Below are 20,230 nucleotides of genomic sequence, written 5' to 3'. Positions count from 1 at the left end.
AAAGCTTTACTTGCCAGAACTTCTTCGAAACAGGTACAAAACCATCAGCAATACATCCACAAAACATATGCCTATCCAAACATAGGTGGTTCTTCTTAAATATATAACATAATTATGATCAGAGCAAAAATCAGTGCCTTGTCTTCTCCTTAGCTTACATTAGCTTGCATCCAGCCTAAGGCTATGCAGTTCCTGGACAGGTATCATTATCACATCCTTTGTTGTCTCTGTGGTGTCCAGAGAAAGACTAACAGGCAACTCCCTTCAAGAGGGCAAATTTGCAGTTGAATACCCTCATGAGATCTAAGGTTAAACACACATCTGAGAGCTAGCAGAGAACACAAACAATTAATTATCAGCTCAGCTAGAAGATCAGAGAGCACTCTTTTAGCTTAGTATACTCCAATGGAATATTCCAGTGTTGAACCCTTCAGCAATATGTACATACAGGCATTCTCCATTCTAGTGTGCAATCAAACAATTAACTGTTCCCACACACACTCTCACACACCCTTCTGTCCCCCATCCAGGTGTGCAAGAGACATTATCAGGGTTCAAGAACCCATTTCAGCCAAGCAAAAACAGCAAAAAAAGGAGGACTCAGAGGAAAGGCTTGGGTAGAGGGGGTGTGGATGGGGTGGAAGTGTGGCCTGGGGAGAGTTCAAAGGATCAGACAGAGAGCCCTGGAAGGCTGCTTTTGGCCTCCAAGCCTCTGCAAACAATGCACTGCATATAGTCAAGTATAGGATCTCTTCCAGCTTGTGGGGTGACTGAGAAATGGATACCCACCAGCAGCAGCAAAAATTAAATTGCAATGGTGAATCATATTAATAAGTTTGGGAGCTGCTCTTCTGAAAAGTTATCTGATGAAAAATGTATCATACATCTCTTCATGCTTCATCTCTTTCGGACAGCAAACTGCAATTATTCTTCCTTTCCAAGTCCTTCAAATGATGCCATGCAAATCAATCTTGCCTTGCTGTATTAGCTTTCAGAATAAGTTGCATCCCACACACACAATCCCCAGACATATACCAGCTACAGCAGCTCATCCCAGAGCAGAAATACTAATTTCTTTCAGTACATGGATGACTGGCCTCTGAGAATTCCCTCCAGAGACCAAGGTCAAAAGTGCACCTCGAAAAGTGCAGCAAACCTATTACATTTTCTAGGAGCTGGCAATAGAAATGCTGTAGCATAGAAGGACTGACTGGACTTGTATTATATTAATACATTGTAGATTAGCATTGCCCTGACCTGCAACTGGGCAAACAGCCTCACTGAGATATTAGTTCAAAAATGTGCTGCTTTTATAGATGCGTGGAAATTAATATTGGCCCACTGTGTGCTAATACAATTCAATAATGCCAACTGAAATGGAGTGACGTAAGCCCATTCCAATCAGCAGCAGAAAAAAAGAAATGCCTCTCCTAATTTCTGAATCATGTTTCAAAGTTACAGTCTTGAACACACGTTTGTCAAGCAACAGGGGCTTCAAATCGGGGGCTCTGGCAGCCTTTCCAAGGCATCTTATTCTCTGGATTGCCACCCAGGCTGCTTGCTGGCAGAAGGGTCAGTTCAGCAAGGATCAGGTGACCTGGCTGCCCAATAGGGCCCCAGCTGGCCAACATTGTCAATGGACTTCCCTTCTTAGTTGAAGAAATTTCTGGTCTTGTTCAAGGAGAGCTAATTGAGCTTGTACTGTGGCATGGTGCCTATAAGTGCTTTTTTGCTTAAGGATTATGATTTTTTTTTTAAAAAAATGCTGAAAATGAATCATATACACTGATGATAGGAACAACTCCCCACTCCCAATATTAGTATAAAGTGACAGATAAAATTTCTAGTGAAATATTCAACAAATCTGCTCCATCAGTGTAAGGATTTCTGCTTGCACGATGGAATTTATGCCCATCTCCTCTCCCCATATGTGCTCTCCCCAATCTCCTCCAGAGGGTTGGGGCAATCCCTAAAATTGATTTTTTAAAATTTTTTTGGAGGGGGCAGGTACAGGAGGGAGCAAGTAGAAGCAAGTAGAAATCCTTGCAAGGATGGAACATTCACATTGTGTGCTGGATGTACCCCCTAGATTTTGCGGTCATAGAAAACTGGTTGCCACAAATGACAAACGTCTCTTATAGTTAGAAGTGGTCAGCTTGTGCCAGAAAAATAATGTTGCCAATTTGGCAAGTAGTGCATTTAGGTGCCATATTGGAATCAATTGCGTTTGTTGCAAATTTACATTTGAGGCAAGATTTCAGCTGCATTTGAGCCAGAAAATTATTCCCAATGACCAAGCGAATGTTGGAGATTAGTCATAACATTTCCATCATGATGGCCATATTAGATTCAGAATTGGCTACTGCAAGCGTAGAGGGTTGCTTTTTTCATTACTAGATACCCACAGTACAGTGGTACCTCCGGTTGTGCATGGGATCTGTTCCGGAGCTCCGGACGGATCCCAAGGTGTGCATATCCAGAGGTGCTGCTTCTGTGCATGCACATGGCATGGTTTAGCACTTCTTCGCATGCATGCGGCATGTAGAGTGCTTCTGAGCATGTGTGTGCGGTGAAAATACTTCCGGGTTTGCCGCGCACGTATCCTGAAGGATACGTAACCGGAGGTGAACGTAAGTAGAGGTACCACTGTATTTGCAAAACAGCTACATCAGTTCTCTTCCGTTTCAGATCACCTTGACAATTTTTTTTTAAAATTTATAGGCTCCCTTTCTGAGTAGAGATCTCTTAAGGTGGTTTAAATGATAAAAATTCAAAAATGCAACAGCAAGACAAAATGCAAAACACATGACAATTTCTGCAAAATGCCCCCAAGTGATAAATGGAGCCAAGAGCATAACTGAATTCAACAAAGGGCAAGAGATACAACTCAGGATCTGTAACATGCACCAAATGTCTCAAAATAGGTTTGCAGTTAACTATTAGCCAAAGTAGCCCAACAGGAATCATGCAAATAATAAATAATTGTGCAAACATTGCTAAACTCAGCACTCATCATGGCAAGATTCTTGACAGGCTGTCATGTTGAGTTGATCCTAACCTGCAATATTTGGGGGACATTTGGGGGGAAATGGAGTGGGTGAATATAGAGTCATTACCCCAAGGAATGCTCTTCCCCATCATTTTGTTTTCAATTCGACGCTATCAACATTTCATGCGTTGCAAATTATAGCATTTCAGAGAGGACCATTAGAACCAATTGAGATTGAAGAAAGCAATGAAACAACTGGAAGAAAAAGAACCTTGAAAGATATACAACCTGAATTTAACAAAGTCATTCTAGAAACTATGACTCATAACAAATCATTGAAGCTACCAACCCATAATACACGTAACAGAGGCAACAGGAGGTCTAGCATGGATATTGGGGAGAATATCAATCGAAAATTAGGAGAACATTGCTGTTCCAGATAAGGACCACAGAACAGTAGTAAGGAAAGACTATACCACAGTGGAAGCGGATCTGTATCCTATGTCTTCTAACACAGTGATCTGATCAGATATGAAGCAGCTTCTTGAGCATTAGTTTCAGTGTGTCTGCTCCAAATAATGCTTAATTGAATACCACCTATTATTATTATTATTATTATTATTATTATTATTATTATTATTATTACGGCGGGCTGCCTCTTTCAAGAAAGCACTTGCAGTTGGCAACTTTTATAAGAATTTGTATTAATAGTAATTTCAAATCATTAGACATCTACTGAGCTATTAATTGCTGCCACCTTTTTCATCGATTGTGATTGTTGATGAATATCATTCTCAAGGCAGACTTTACGATGAAGCAGTTTATCTCAGTGCCATTCCCCCCCCCGCCTCCAAACATTTATCCTTCTGTGTCATTATCCCTCAAAATGAATGGGAGAGACTAATGTTGTTTTGACTTTTGCTTCAGGTGCAACGTTGTTGAAATACAGCCATGATCAAAGTGAGAGAAGCAGAATCAGCTACAGATAACTGTATCTTTCCTAAACTCTTCAAAATTCAAAGGTTAAAGGGATTAAGCAGAAGTACAACAGGATTAAGGGGGATTATATCTGACCAGAGAGGTAGAAAAACAGACAGAGAGACTGTTGGGGATATTTTAAAAGAGGTTCCTAGACTGAAAGTTACTCACACAGAAACTGAAAAGAAAAGGATGCAGACTCCAAGTGAAAAGATAGGCCTGTATTGAAATACAAATACATATAAGGACAGCTTCAGAAATAAGGAGGAGGCTGCAAGGAACCACATCCAAAGCAATGTTTTTATACACTTCCAGATCAAACATGTCATTTCATTTCACCAATTAAAGGATCACAGCAATCTTAATAGTCACAACCCAATGTCATCATCCTGAACCAATCAAAAACCTTTGGTTCTTCAGATCAGCCCTCACCATAATATCATGTGATTACATATAACCATTTTTCAGTGTCTTCCTTTATTAAGACTTTGACTAATTTTCCTATTCATTAAATGTCTTCCAATGTCCTCTTTCATCTAGCTACAAAAAAATTCAAGATTAATCACAATTGCCATGCCTAGCTGATTCTCTTTTCATGTATACAACGGCCACCGTAGAGTCTAACAGTTTATCCTTTTCAGTGTTTTGGAATGGACGTTCGCTACACACAGTACCCAAAACAGCTAGTTCTGTACCGTAAAAGGTGGGCAAGCACAGGCCTTTTCAGTTTAGCTAGGCCATAGGCTCAAAAGAAAACAGAATCATCAAAATACAGTTTTATGAAATTATTATTTTCTCCAACATGACAAATAACAGAAGGGTGGAAGCAGGGGAGGTGTTTGGTGATATGGCACCGCAAGCGAGGACAAAATTTGGCACCTCCCTATATATATGATAAATAGGTTGCTGCTGCTGCTGCTGTTTTATGCCCCCTTGGCTTGTCACTCTGTGTGGGGGAACCACCTGTGCCACCCTAAATCCAGTACTGGTGGAAGAGACCTCACCAGTACAATTGACCCAATGAAGAATTTCATTCAAACCATTGGTTTTCAGTATTTTTACAAAGGATTGAAGTTATGTGTCTGTCAAAATGCCCTCATTTATTGCCTAAGGAACAGGCCATATAATCCCTGGTTGGGGAAAGGGCCATGTTTTAGGAGAAAGAATCCCAGTTGTTGTTTTTAAAAGCCACCGAAGCTGCCAGTTAGACACTGAATCACAACAGGGAAAAAAGAAAACAGTGAAAGGGGCAGAGAGAGGAGTTAACATTCCTCAAAGCAGGACCGACACAACAAAAATGTTTTCGGGTTTGGGTTGTTGTTGTTTTTTTAGCATCAAAATGAACATTTGGTGCACCTCTAAAAGCCACTACAGCTTGCACATGAGGGAGGGTAACACAGAGCATGCGTTGCTCATTTGAATTCAGATGGAAAGAGTCCTTGGACCTTCTGTGCTTGAATCCATACAGCATTATTATGTAGATTATGTAACCCTATGCAGCCTATTGTACATGACCCTGAAATCAAATGTAAAATATGCTTTAGTTCAAAAATGCTAATGGCAATGTCATGGGTCAAATGTAATTGCAAGAGGCAGCAAATGACTTGGTTACCAATCCATGAGCATTTTTTTCTTCTTTCTGTTAATTAAGAGATTGTGCATAAACATTTTAGATAAAAACTGTTTTTGGAGAGATTAGCCAATTAATTAAGCTAAAACCCATGAAGGCAGAATAACCTCCTCCAGTGTGTAATGTAGCCAGGAGGAGAAGGAAGGGGGGGGGGGAATGAAAAGAGGCACGTTGGACAAAATAATTAAATAGAAGCTGTTTCTCTGTGGGATGTAATATTTTATATAATAAAAACCATCTTAATTGCATTTAAGTCTTGGCTGTGCTGCTATTCATACATATATCATCCTTATGACCTCTGTAAATGCCTTAACAGCCTAGCATACAATATTATGCCATGTATTATTTTAGAGTGCACATATAATTTTTATGGAGTAATCACTATGTTTACATTTATAGAATTCTCTTGGCATTGCTTCAGTGCAGTCCAAAGTCCTCAGTCAAATAGGCCTTATGGTGGGGGAGTGCCACACAATTATAGCTTAGACTACAAAAAAATAAAATAAAATCCTCATCTGCATGATGCAACAGACATTTGTATAAACTTGGAAAGCACTGGAACCTTTGGAAATGGAGAAAATGCTGCAATCCAGCAGAGTTCATGAGATTTAAGTGGCCTGACTATGCTATACTTAGACTGAAAGTCAGCAGCTTCAGATAGGTTACTAAAGTGAGACCTAATTCACAGGTTTTTAAAATGCTTTTACATATAGTAAAATGCTGAAATTGTCAGTTTATGACCAATTTTTATGTAGAGAAATGATGGTATAAAGTAGCTCTGTGACAAAGATAGAGATTTTTTGCTGGTATTGCAGGTAATAATCATAGCTGTGTTGAGGGTCATTGATCTAACTGGGTCTGCCAAAAAGGTAATAAGATGATGCTTTAGTGACTAGGGCTCAAGGCTGACTGCAGGTTAATGGGGGCCCTTGGCCAGAGAGATGAGTGGGCCCCATGGCCCTTCACTTTCCTCTTCAAATCACACCCATCCACTTGTCCACAGCAAGTATCCTCAATCTGCTACTGTAAAAGGGGTGCATATTGTGCTGTTGCCCAGCAGGGCAAGGACTGCCAAGGAACGCCTTTGAGTCAGGTGGGGTGGGGTGGAGGAGAAGAGTCAGAGCAGGAACAGTCAGAAGGAGACGGAGAGGAAGTGACAGAAGGGGAAGAGGGAGAGAGCCATGAGGTGGGAAGGCTCTCCGATGCTGAAACAGAGCCCCAGCACCACATAGGGAGCTCAGGAACAGACGTAGAGCCTATGCCTGTGCGTTCGGCACAGGAAAGGAGGGAGTTAAAGTGCAGGGATCAGAGACGTCCCATGAAGCTCTCCCGCCTCTTCTGTTGGAGGAGAAGCAGGAGAAGACCACTCCCCAAATCTTAACCGGACGATTCAGATGCATGATTGTACTGTGCTGCTTGTACATATGTAAAATAAAGGTAAAAGGTAAAGGTACCCCTGCCCGTACGGGCCAGTCTTGCCAGACTCTAGGGTTGTACGCTCATCTCACTCTATAGGCCGGGAGCCAGCGCTGTCCGCAGACACTTCCGGGTCACGTGGCCAGCAAGACAAGCTGCATCTGGCGAGCCAAATGGAACGCCATTTACCTTCCTGCTGGTAAGCGGTCCCTATTTATCTACTTGCACCCGGGGGTGCTTTCGAACTGCTAGGTTGGCAGGCGCTGGGACCGAACGACGGGAGTGCACCCCGCCGCGGGGATTCGAACCGCCGACCATGTGATCGGCAAGTCCTAGGCGCTGCGGTTTTACCCACAGCGCCACCCCCGTCCCACATATGTAAAATAAAGAACTGTAAATATCTATCTGAGTGAGCAGAGGGTGATTATTGTGAAGAGCATACACAAACCACCACAGCTGTCTTTCACAGAAACAGACTTGAGGCACATGAATCTCAAACATGAACAGCTTAATTTAAGTACAGTTAAGTAATTTAACTCCTGAGCCTCCTGGCCCAAACTGGCTTCCTCCTCTCATTCACCTTCATAGGAAGTTCTCTCTTCAAGTGCTTCGCCTTGACCTAGGAACTGACTATATGTACACATATTGAACGTAGCTTCAAGTTATCATTATCACTGACACCTTTTTTTACGTACACCAGGGCCTGTTGACATATGAGCCCTAACTGACTAGCTCACCCTTCCCGCCTACGCCAAATGTATCTACAGGAAGCCCCAACTGCTGCCATTCAAGCCACAGTCTGCTCCAAGGCCTGCATTACCATCAAGCACATCTGGGCGTCTGCTTCTTTTGATGTTGAGCGGTGTAGAGGGCTCAAACAGTCAGAGCAGGTACTGAGCAGGAGGCCTGGGCCACCCAAGGAACTGTCCAGAGGTATCCAGAGCTCCATCTGCACAGCGAGGTGGGGAGCTTCCTCTGAGAGTTGTTGCATCAGCACTGAATAAAGGTAAAGGTAAAAGGACCCCTGACCATTAGGTCCAGTCGTGGCTGACTCTGGGGTTGCGGCGCTCATCTCGCTTTATTGGCCGAGGGAGCCGGCGTTTGTCCGCAGACAGCTTCCGGGTCATGTGGCCAGCATGACTAAGCCACTTCTGACGAAGCAGAGCAGTGCACGGAAACGGCGTTTACCTTCCCGCTGGAGCAGTACCTATTTATCTACTTGCACTTTGACGTACTTTCGAACTGCTAGGTTGGCAGGAGCTGGGACCAAACAACGGGAGCTCACCCCGTCGTGGGGATTCGAACCGCCGACCTTCTGATTGGCAAGTCCTAGGCTCTGTGGTTTAACCCACAGCACCACCCGCGTCCCACTCAGCACTGAATAGTCAAGGACTAATGGCTTCAGACTGGGCACGATGCACCTGCCTCTTCCAGTATCTTCTCAGGACCTTTATCTACACAGGACTTGCCTACTCCCCCTAAGTAAGCCAGATGGAAGGAAAGACTCTGGCACTACACCGTCATCTCATGAGCCTGGAATATCCAGAAGTGGGGTGTCCAACTAGGGGTATTGAGGCTCACAGCTATTTTGGTCTTCTTATGTAAGTTGTTCTTTCAGCCCAACCTCTGTCCACAGGGGGACACTACTATTCCTTTTAGCAGGATTTCTTCACAATACTTGAAATGGCCAACGTCCACAGTCTTTGTGGACTTTGTGCTGTGGCTGTTTCCCATATAGCTGTAACCTCTCTTTGCTATAAACAACTGGCAATCACTTAGAAAGATGGATACCCATGTGAGTGCAGTTTTCTGGTGTTACTGTGCAGCCCAGAGATGAGCCTTTCTGCACAGGCTCCCCATGTGTTAGAAGTTGCAACAATCCACCCCACATATTTAGAATTGAACCAGAGGCTATGCTTTCCTTGCAGCCTTAAGCTCTAAGACCCTCTTTTAAAGGGATTAAGCACATTCTAGGCTGTTTTTATAGAGTCCCACTCCAAGTCCATCATGGTCAGCAGTAACGTTAGGAATTCTCATCTTGTTTTTCAATTTACGGCTGCAATAATATACATTAAATGCATTCATAGCAGCCCTGGACAGTTAAGTAGGAATAGCAGTTGTTCCCTCGAGGTTAATATATGTACTTCCCCCAACTGCAATGCGTTGGGTTGACTGTCTAGATTATTTAACTTAATATACATTATAAATTATTTAATTTCAAAAGCCTTACTCGTGCTGAATATGATTGAAACAATTATTCCTGTGCACAATTGTCCCAATAACATTACACGGTCGCATTAAATCCCAAGACAGTAGTTTTACCTCTGCTATCTGCTGCTGTTCATAAACTTTTCACACTGTGTGTGAGGGTTGTTTTTTTTTTTTAGGTTATAGCATTGCTAAAACTATTTGCTTGAAACGCATCCTTGCGTTCAATAAGAGACTATGTCTTATTCTATATTTAATGAGAAGAAAATCCCAATTACAAAGGAATGCACCAGGCCATAAAATATAGCAATGTAAAAACTGTATAGGCCTTAAGTTTCTCTCTTTCTTTTAAACCTAAAGTCTGAATGAGAGTCCTGCTATACAGACCATATAGGCCCATCTAATCTATCATGTTTCAAAACCTGGTCAATCAAATGCCTCCGGTAAGCCCATAAGTAACTCATGAAGGCAAGAACCTGCTATGCTGGCCTTCCTCAGTAACTGGTATTTAGTGGCAATATTGTCTCTCCATTTAGCTAAAATAATCAATAGTCTGTTGTAACTAGGAGCTACTGATCAACCTCCATTAATGGGTGGGCAATGCAAGCCCAAGTGACACAGTGTAAGTTGCCTTATACTGAATCAGACCATTAGTCCATCCATCTCAGCATTGCCTACACTGACATGCAGCAGCTCTCCAAAGTGCTGTGCTGCCTTTAGAATATATGGTTTTATTTACACATATATACAACCTGAGCGGGGGGAGCCATAGTTCTGAACCTCAGCACAGACAGCAAGTTCACCTCTGTCTTTTCAGCTTCAAGCGCCAGACCAAACTAATGCCAGCCCCAGGTTTATTGTTCTCTTACCTCTAGGATGATGCAGCTCCTAGCCAGCTGAGCAGAGTAAAAGCTCTCCTGGAGGACTGTGGTCTCGATGGCAACATGGCCAACGCCTCAGTCACGCAGATAGGATGCTCACAGGCCCAGCTAGGGCCATTATTGCAACAAAGCGACTGGTTTGACCAGTTGAGCAGGTTCCCTCCAATACAGGCTACAGTCTTGCTGGTAGGCAATCACAGGATTGGTTGAGGCCCAAAGATATCATCTGAACCAACCTCTCAATCGTATAGCAATATAATATATAATCACTGACCTCTACTAGTTATTATAGGGATGCACTCAGGCCGATGGACTGCCACAGTGTATGGCAGGGATGGGGAAGCTCCAGGCCTCCGTGTCATTCTTTCTGGACTCTGTTAGGTCTCTTGCTAGGCCACACTCCTTGGCTCCATCTCTCAGTGTCCCTGCTCAAGTGCCTTTGTCCGGCTAGAATGTGTCTTTGGACTGTGATGGAGAGATGTGGGTGCATATAGAAAACTCTCAGTTGCTGTGTCTGGTACGTAACCTACTGTACAATGGTAAAAGTAAAATCTGTTGCTTTGTCCATGTAATGGTTCCAGGGGTTGCTCATGCGTAAGCTTGTCCCAACACCTGGCTGCGTTGCCTGAGTGAACCTTTCCTGTCCGAGCAGCCACTCACCCGTGGCTGTCTCAATCGCTGGCAGAATCCGTCAGTGGGCGCTTCTTAAACTTCTTCCAGCAAAGAAGCTCTTTGACGCCCAGTCTCCTCCTACTCTCCCTGCGCGGAAGCCTTCTGCGCAAGGAGGGCGTAGGCAGCAGAGGACTCTTCCTCTCCCCACTGGTCCCCGGCAAGGAGTCATGGGACCACCTCACCGATTCCCCCATCTTCCCCCCCTTCTCCACTGGAGCTACGCTGATTCCCTTCCCCAGAAGATGGGCTGCCTCTCCCACTCCCGGGACGCTCTCTGGGATCCCCTTGGAGCCCTCTCTCTCCCTCGGACACTGATGGCAGTTCCCTGACAGTCCACTTTTTCCTCTTTCCTCAATGGTGTGCACGCCATTGGCAGGTGTGCCCTGGAAAGTTGCTCATGAAGAAATGCAAACCTGGGACTGAAAAAGGTTTCCAACCCCTGGTGTAAGGGGTCTCCTTACATTCCTGTTTTGATCTCTCTCTCTCTCTCTCTCATCAGAGTTTTCAGCTTCTCAGCAGCTCTCATGAAACAAGACGTTCTGGAGAAGCAGGGAATCTGCCCCTATGCCACACAGATCCATTTGCCCGCCTGCCATTTCCCTCTTGCTCTTTCAAGCTTCTCTCCCTCTCTTTGATGCCCCCTCCCAAGTGGTGGCAATATCCCTTTCCCAATTTATTTCCCCGACACCCCCTTCCGTTGTTTGCTTTTATCTGAGCCCACGGATCGATCTCATTGTTTCCTCCAGTTTCATTCCTCCTCTACACAGAACAAGCAGCTGTCAGAACAGAAGTTCCGTTCCGTTGGGAGCAGCCGCATGCCAAGGGGAGAAAACTGTACACAAAGCAAAGTCAGGGATATGTTTACTGACAGAGGAGCAAGTCTCTCTGATAGATGTCATATACAATAAAGAGCAGCAGTGGAAAAATCGAAAGGAAGTGGAGATGATTGGGCATTGGCTTTGGGAAGATAAATGTGAACTATGCAGTGTTTAAGGGCACTTGCCGAAGCCCCTGGTTAAGAGATGCCACAGAAATGAAGGGAAGGCAGGGGGTCTCAAACACCACTTCAATTCCTCTTTCTAGGGGGATATCTCCACGTCTGGTTAGAGTTTCTGAAGATGTCCTCACCTTCCCTTGCAAACATTTTACTCTTTTGACATCTCCACGCTTGTTTTGGGTGAACGTCAGGGACTTAAGAATATAAGAGCCTGGTGGATCAGACCAATGGCCTATCTGGTCCAGCATCTGTTCTCAAAATGACCAACCAGATGCCAGTGAGAAGTCTGCAAGATGGGAATGAGGGCAACAGCACGCTTCCCACTTATCAAATCCCAGCAACTGATAATCAGACACACCTCCTCCAATAGTGGGTGTAGAACGTAGCCTTCATGGTTGGTAGCCATTGATAGCCTTTCGACTATGAATTTATCCAATCCACTTTTAAAGCCATCCAAATGGGTGGCCACCACTGTCTCCTGTAGGAACAAGTTCCACAGTTTCACTATGCACTGCATGAAGACTTAATCAAAGGATGTTCCAAATCCCCACAGTGAATGACAACATTTCAAGAAAAGAGCTTTTATGTTAGGGCTCAGCTTAAGTGCACTCATGTGATTTTGCTGCCCTGTTCACAGGCTGCAAAGATGAAGAGGTATTTCGGACACCTTTGGGAGGACTCTGCAAACAGAGGCAAAGTTTTCACTCCACTTACTGGTGATGGCAACTGTACTCCCTTCTGCTGCTTATCATCATTGCTGTGGGTTTCATGGTGTCATGCAGCCAAATCATAGTGAGGACAGGAAGCACTCCCCTCACTTGGATTGGACTGTGTGAACAAATGAAGAAGCTATGGAGCTAACGAGGCAATGTTTGAATCCATTTCAGAGAGAGGGCAATGTTTTTAATGCACCCCAAAACACTCACCCACATCCACAGCATTGGGGGTAGGAATAAGGACAAAAGTGATAGCAAGGAGCAGTGGGGAGTGCAGCTGCCACCATTGACAGGACCAGGAAGTGAAAAAGGTGTGAAATCATGAATGATTTCAGTGACCATCCAAGAAGGCCCCTTGCCTCCTTTGATGTGATCAACTTTTTCCATTAACATGAATAAGGACTCTTTGTACCTGGATCGAAAGCTCTGACCCAGATTATCTCAGGGAGTGCCTTATACCATGTGGGCCTCTTTACTAAGATGTTCACATGAATCCCAGCTCTGTTTCCCCCTTTTGTCCAAATTTTGATTGGTGCAATGAGCAGGGGCACCCTCAATGCACAATTCTTCCCCCAGGTAAGCTGAGCAGGCTGGCTTTCTTAATCTTTAGGAAGATGCCACATATCTTTCTATTCCAGCATCCAGTTGAAAGGGAGGCTAGTTTTTAATTTAATTGTAATTTAAGGGTTTCCACTTGTCCTGTGCCTAAAAAAAAAAAAAGCATGGCTCCAGGAGGTTTTCAGCTTGTCCCATGCATTTTAGATACGGGTCTGAGTTATGGGCATAGCCAGGATTTTTGTTGGGGGGGCCAGAACCTCAGTTTGCTATGGATTTTTATTGAATGGGGGGCAGCTGCCCCCCTGCCTCCCCAGCTACGCTCATGGTCTGAGTGGTTTTCCATTTCCCCACCACTTTCCGCAGGAATACTTGCTCTTTACCACTGAATCAGACCAAACATCTCTCCATAGAAAACCTGGTTGATGTTTGTCCCGATTCAGCTGTAACAAGTGAGTTTTCATGGGGGATAGTGGAAAGACAAGCGTAAGTGTGGACAAACCCTAAGTGTTTACTTGCTGTTAGGCTTGTTGTTTCTGTTCTTTTTCTTTTTAATGTTTTAGGATTTTGCTTTTATTTAATAAAATGATAAAATGGATAGTGTTTTTATTTTTTTAATGATTGTTACAATTTGGAAACCACGTCCTTTCTGGAGCAAAGGCCTTCCAAAAACCATCATGGTTTGTGTGTTGTGTGTGTGTAATCTCTCTCTGATTTCCATTTTTCCAAAATGTACTTTAACTTGTTCTAATCAGACATAGACACCATGTTTTTTGCTGTATTTATCTTTTCGCTCAAAGTGAAATGTACAGTCTTCTCAAATTTCCAGCAGCCATTAGCTCACGTAATGTAACTCTATATACCTTTGGTCCTGCAAGCAATAATGATGGCTCCATTTGCTTTCAGGCCTACTCCATATTCCCATATATTCCCCCCTAGATCTCCATCAGAGCTTTAGCTAAATAAATAATTGGAGGGAAGGGGAATCAAAACTCATAACATTTTCAAATGCCCCAGTTTGGATTTTGATGTTGAAATTTGACTCCTAAATGCAACATTCAAGTTTCGAATTAAAACCTGACATCAGAATTCAAAATAAGGGTACTTTGGTTTATTGGTCTCTTCAAGAGGATATTTTACAAATGAAATTAAGACTGCAGTCCTATGCATGCTCACTTGGGAGTACATTTCACTGAAGTCAGTGGCACTTATTTCTGAATTAACCTGTGAAGCATTGCACTGTAACTGAACAAATGAAATTAGTACAAAATTTGCAATGCAGCTGCCAGAAGCTGTCACATACGGGCTGCCATTCCACTCTGGTTGTCAGTTACTGTCAAAGGTTGATTGCTACATGTCTGATACTGTCAAATGCTGGCAGTTACTTACTACACAATCATTGGGTGTCAAACTCTGACGACAAATTCTACAAATATTTGCATATCTGGGGGGGGGAGGAGCTCCAGCAAATTTCACTATCAAAATCTATAGTGGAGTTCTGGAAGATTTATTTCACCTCTTGTTACTATGAGATTCCCAGGCCCCAAGGACTAACTTGTGGTGGCATGAACTGGCTTTTGATTTAAGTATTGGCAAATCCATTTCTCTTTCCTGCTACATTAGCATATTTCTTTCCAAAATCCAGTTCAATTTCTGCATTAATCTGTGAATATTTTTGAAATATACAAATGCAAAATGTGTGTTTTAAAATATATTTAGATGTTTATTTAGATGTTAATTCAAAATATGTTTTGAAGCGTGCATTTTCTCTACGCAATTATTGCATTGAAGGAGGTTGGACCTTTTGAGTCCCTGGTCTCTCTGCAACTCTGTGAATTAAATCCAGACTTTGGGAACATTTAAACTGCCAGGAAGTGCACTGAAATATTCAGAGAAGTATGAAATCTAATCTATACTAAATTCATATTAGTCCAAGAGATGGAGATCAGGTTATTTTGAATAGTCAGTCACACAGATCAAATCTCTCCAGCACCTCTTTGTGTGATGTGGATTTTAAAGGCACTCTGGCTGTGTGTATGTTACCATCCATTCTGGCATCAGTGAATGCTCCCTGTCAGCGTTTGAAGCTGTGCATGCATGATGTTAGCCACAATCCATACATGTGTCTTGTAGTTCCTCGAGAAACACTGCTCTTCAATGTATTTTCCCACCAATCAGCTTCCATATGATTTGAAAATGTAAGCCACATTGACTTTGCATTTAAGCTGAGGTGTGTACATTTGAGACAGCTGTTGTGCATGCGCAGATAACAGATTCATAAACAGGATTTTTTTGAGGGGGGAGTTTGCAGTCACAGGGATACCAAACTGGTAATGTACATTGGGTGAAGACATCCTTGCCCTTTCTCTGGGATGTAAAGCAACATGCGATCGTGACTTGAAATGCCGTAAGGGGGGGATGACCTTGCTGCATTTTCAGCTGCTAATGTGTACATAGCTTGAGTATTGACAGTGATCTTCCACTGCCGGCCTCCATTTCATGTCCGCAGATTCAAGTTCAAATATGTTTTCTGTTAAGTATTATGTTATGCATGTTCTGTGTTATTTTATTAATGCTATTGCATGATACACATTTGTCATAGCCTTGTAAACTGATGGGCTTGAACATGCCCGAAGGTTATAAAACTTTCTTTCCACAGTTTCTGTCAAATAGCAACTTTTACATACTTCTTCATATTATGTACAAAAAAGGAGTAAGATAAATGCAAATGAAAGGGGAGTGGCATATTATGCTTTCAAAATGGGAGATTAAAGAAGAGGAAAGAGATCAAAGTAAATAGGGAGAAGACTTTAAACTGGCATAATGAAATGATTAAATGTCCTTGGCTGAAACATCTAGCTTGTTCATTTTCTCTTGCATTTGATATGTTCCAGCTGCATTACCCTTTAATATGTTCATAAAATGAAGGTTAGAGCAAATCCTGCTCTCCCAAGACAGTGCCCTTTCTGCTTTTGATGCATGCTGTCCCTGCTCTATGTTGCGGATAAAGATGAGAATGAAGCTCATAAGAAGAGAACAAAAAGGGAGCCTGCCTGTAACTCTCACTCTTGTTAGCGTGCAATCTGCTGCCTTCTCTGCAAGAGTTCACAATAAGTCATCAGTGCCTTCAAAAAAACAAAAAACTGTTTTCACACCAAAATCCCTGTGACTGTTCTCAAACTCAAAGCATGTTTCGCTGTTCCCCAAAAAGAAAAGAAAGCCTTCAATTTTAGAAGTCTCTGTCTTTACATACACCCTCTTAACTGGCTGTTGTTGTTGTTTAGTTGTGTCTGACTCTTCTTGACCACATGGACCAGAGCACGCCAGGCACTCCTGTCTTCCACTGCCTCCCGCAGTTTGGTCAAACTCATGTTGGTAGCTTCGAGAACACTGTCCAACCATCTCGTCCTCTGTCATCCCCTTCTCCTTGTGCCCTCAATCTTTCCCAACATCAGGGTCTTTTCCAGGGAGTCTTCTCTTCTCATGAGGTGGCCAAAGTACTGGAGCCTCAGCTTCACGATCTGTCCTTCCAGTGAGCACTCAGGGCTGATTTCCTTAAGAATGGATACGTTTGATCTTCTTGCAGTCCATGGGACTCTCAAGAGTCTCCTCCAGCACCATAATTCAAAAGCATCAATTCTTCGGCGATCAGCCTTCTTTATGGTCCAGCTCTCACTTCCATGCATCACTACTGGGAAAACCATAGCTTTAACTATAAGGACCTTTGTCAGCAAGGTGATGTCTCTGCTTTATAAGATGCTGTCTAGGTTTGTCATTGCTTTTCTCCCAAGAAGCAGGCGTCTTTTAATTTCGTGACTGCTGTCACCATCTGCAGTGGTCATGGAGCCCAGGAAAGTAAAATCTCTCACTGCCTCCATTTCTTCCCCTTCTATTTGCCAGGAGGTGATGGGACCAGTGGCCATGATCTTCGTTTTTTTGATGTTGAGCTTCAGACCATATTTTGCACCCTCCTCTTTCACCATCATTGAAAGGTTCTTTCATTTCTCCTCACTTTCTGCCATCAAGGTTGTGTCATCTGCATATCTGAGGTTGTTGATAAGTGGCTGCTTAGTAAACAAATACATCACTTTCCCAGGAGTAAGTGGTGTTGAATTTAATTGAGCTTTCTTCTGAGCAGACAGGCTTGGGACAAGACAGCAGAGATCAGTTATGACATTTTTGTAACTCGACACATCGGGCTGAGTCCATACTTATATTACAAAATGTGAAACGGAACGATCCGAGCTTGTGTTACAAAAACCTTGTCACTAACTGATCAGGTACATAGGAGCCAGTCCCCTCCCTACTTGCAGATCAGAGATGGCCATGTGTCCTACTTTACAAAAGGGCGTCCTGTGCTTGAAGGACTGACCAGTTTACAGATAAATAGCCCAAAGGAAGGAGAGCAGAGACCTTGAAGTTGCCCACCAGCAGTTAGCACCTTGACAGCAAATGAAGCAGACACCAGCACCATCTGATCACAGTCTTCCCTACTATGGTGAGATGCATTTCATTTCTGTTTAAATTATGGAGATTATTTATATGTATAAATTAACATGTATTTTTTATGTGCATCTATGCCCTCTCTTTTCCTACTATTTTGGTTGGCTACCCTACTAGAATGGTCAGTTATAATTTTCATGTTTTTCCCCCTGAGCTTTCTTGTGTTGCTGCTGTTTTTTTCATGGAAACTTGGGGCAAATGAGTGAAAGATGAGCTAGGTAAATCTTGCCCATCACTGCTGAGCTGTGGTTAATGGCAAAATCCACTGGAGGAGTCGGTTGGCTTCTAGGGCTGGGGGAGAAATCTGGTTTGGCTGGCATTTAAGGTGGATCGGCCTAATTTGTGCTTCCCAAAACCATATAACCAAAATAGAGCTATCCTTTGACATTCACACTTCTCTAAATAAAAATGTGCCTGTTAGGAGAAAGTGTGCATAAATATGCATATTTTGCTGAAAATAATGTACAAAAATGTGTTATATTAGGAAAAATTGCATGCAAAACAATGTCTCTCTAAGGAGAAATGTACCTTAAAATGTTCATGAGGAGCTGCTGTTTAAATGAAAACTAATGTGGAACTGAAGTTAAGAATGGAAAAATGGGGGAAGGAGAGAGACTGAAACTGACAAACCCATTCGTCCCTCCTGGCCTCAAATGAGTTTCCAAAAGTGAAGCTTCATAGAAAGGAACCTGCCATAAAGCTCTTCCTTTTACAAATGGGCAAATGGAGAACACTTCCTTCAATTTTGTAGTTTGGCTGCGTGAGGCTTCAAGTTTGAGGAACAGGGAGGAGTGTGATAATGCAAAGTCAAATGTTTTTCACTGTTAACAGGGAACCAGATCATTAACATTTTAGAATTAACAGGATTCCAACGAGATTTTGCAAAAACAGCAGCTATAAATAACATAATCATTTATTCATACTGAAAGAACACTTTGCAAGTTAATTAAAACTCTCCAAAGAGAGAATGCGAGGTTCTGATAAAAGGGAAACTAAACCAGGAAAAATCCAAGAATGACATCTCAAGCAGCAGATGAAAAAGAATTTCATCTGCCATTATCAACTCATATTAATAACATCGTGTCCCTCCCAACCTCTTCTCTTTCTTGCTAAAAAATGAAAGTTAATTTCACTCAGAAATGCAATTTTGCTGAGGGTGGGATTCCTTTGGTCTCTGAATTGCATTGCATTGGGCTTTCTCTCCAATTATTATCCTTCCTCCTGAATTATGCTTGCATCAAGCCAAAAGAGCAGCTGGGATCTAGCCTAGAGCTACCTGAGAAGGTGTGTGCCTTAGAGACCACTCAGGTGTGAAGTGGGATACAGGTATGCAATTCATCCCTTGAGATTGGTAGACAGAATGAAGCTTTCTGAGTTGCCTAGGTCTCACCCAAGTATAACTAGATATAGAGATGTATTTGGTTCTTTGTTTGCCTAACCAGCTTTCTGCTGGCTCCACCTTATCTGGCCTCAGTCACTGACCTTGTAGATCCTGAGCTGGAAAACACAGTCTCTATACCAGCTTTCCCCAACCCTTTTGGCCTCTGGATGGTGTTGAACTCCAACTCCCATGAGCCCCAGCCAACCTGGCAACTAGTTAGGAATGAGGGGAGATATAGTCCAAAATATCTAGAGGGCACCAGGATGAGGAAAGCTATTCTAGGCCTAGATTTTGGGCGCAGTCACCAACAACCTTAAGAGCATGGGAATGCAACTTGGGAGACCTGGGTTCAAATCCCCACTCAGCTCACTGAGTGACCTTGACCCAGTCACTGCCTCTCAGCATATTCTACCTCACAGGATTGTTCAGAGAACCATGCCCACCATCTTGGACTTCTTGGAGGCAAGATGGAGTAGAAATGAGACACACACAGTACACAGCATCTCTTGTGGGAGTTTCAGATTAGAATGGTGACAGCATATCAGGGAGTTTAGACACCCACACCCACTGAAAAAGACATGGGGTGCAAAATCACCGGGGCTATACCTGTTGGCCAGTCATGGAAGGTTGCAAGGTTTTTAGCTGGGGCAATTAGAATAAGGTCTACTATTTGACTGTTGACTCAGGACCCTAAAGTGTGTTTTATATAATTGACTTTTTATTTCTGTTCTTTGTATATTGTGTTGTTGTTTTGTTGCTATGGTCGGTGGCTGACGCAAATAAAGATTCATTCATTCATTCATTCATTCATTCATTCATAGAACTGTAGAGTTAGAAGTGACCTCTAGGGTAATCTACTCCTACCCCCTGCCATGTTCCTCTGTTCACATTTTGCACCCCTGTGAAGGGACTCTCCATGTATACCAATGCATGCGCACAGAGCTCCTGCATGTGAGGGAGAGACCCTTGTCCAATCAGGGCCCTTCTTCATGCGGAAGATCTCTATAGAGAGCCAGTGTGGTGTAGTGCTTAAGAGCGGTAGACTCGTAATCTGGTGAACCGGGTTTGCGTCTCCGCTCCTCCACATGCAGCTGCTGGGTGATCTTGGGCCAGTCACACTTCTTTGAGGTCTCTCAGCCCCACTCACCTCACAGAGTGTTTGTTGTGGGGGAGGAAGGGAAAGGAGAATGTTAGCCGCTTTGAGACTCCTTCGGGTAGTGATAAAGCGGGATATCAAATCCAAACTCTTCTTCTTCTTCTCTTCTATAGGTGTTCATTGGTATGTGCACAGGGCCTCTGCACAT

The sequence above is a fragment of the Podarcis vaucheri genome (genome assembly GCF_965113315.1).
Source record: "Podarcis vaucheri genome assembly, chromosome: 11".
Classification (NCBI taxonomy): Eukaryota; Metazoa; Chordata; class Lepidosauria; order Squamata; family Lacertidae; genus Podarcis; species Podarcis vaucheri.
Note: the sequence above shows the minus strand (reverse complement) of the source record.